This window comes from Ovis canadensis, chromosome 18 (assembly GCF_042477335.2).
Source record: "Ovis canadensis isolate MfBH-ARS-UI-01 breed Bighorn chromosome 18, ARS-UI_OviCan_v2, whole genome shotgun sequence".
In the NCBI taxonomy this organism is placed as follows: Eukaryota; Metazoa; Chordata; class Mammalia; order Artiodactyla; family Bovidae; genus Ovis; species Ovis canadensis.
In genome coordinates, this window is record NC_091262.1 from 31,158,278 (window position 1) to 31,159,086 (window position 809).

General features: G+C 38.3%; 1 non-coding gene across 1 annotated transcript; it reads left to right on the forward strand.

The window, feature by feature from the left end:
* Positions 1-439: 439 nt before the first annotated feature.
* On the forward strand, positions 440-512 carry TRNAE-CUC (transfer RNA glutamic acid (anticodon CUC)). Its single transcript has one exon. It is a non-coding gene; the product is annotated as a tRNA-Glu (tRNA).
* Positions 513-809: the final 297 nt, after the last annotated feature.

An 809-nucleotide genomic window follows, 5' to 3' on the forward strand; every position in this document is an offset into this window, starting at 1 on the left:
TCCTTAGAAAACTAAAAATAAAACTAATCATATGACGTAGTAATCCCATTACTGGGCATATATCCTGAAAAACATTGTAGTTCAAAAGGACACATGTACCCTCATGTTCATTACATCAAAATTATATAGCATTGGATGTATTTCCTTTTTCTAACCTTCATGATGGTAGACTGAAAGATGGGAAGAACCAAGAAAGCAATTCTCCATAATTCTTGGACTATCATTGCCTCCTTTCGCACGGCTTCCATTTATAGAGTGTTTCTTCTTGTCTCCATATCATCAGATTAATTAAACAGGAAGGAAACTACTAGAGAGAAGCAGTAGGTGGACCACAGGCCCAACATGTCCATGATAAAATGATTCAGAAGTGGATGACGTGTCACCCCAGTTCCTCTACCCGCTATCAACATGACTTAAAATAGGAGACACTTTTGGGACTTCCTTGATGGTCCAATGGCTAAGACTCTGTGCTCTCAATGCAGAGGGCCTGGGTTCAATCCCTGGTCAGGGAACTAGATCCCATATGATGCAACTAAGAGTTTGCATGTCGCAGCTAAAGATCCTGAGTACCATGACTAAGACCCGTTGCAGTCAAATAAATAAAAAATAAAAATAAATATTAAAAAAATATTTAAGACACTTTTAGGGTGCCTTCGTGAAGAAAAGATGGATTTGGGTGTCATGTAGATGTTTTCCAGGCTGATAAACCATTTACCTTCTCTGAGGCACAATTTTCTAACCTAGAAAATGCAGGTAATAATGCCAACCTTTGAGGGGTATTTTTGATAAAGAATGAACTGGCATAATGC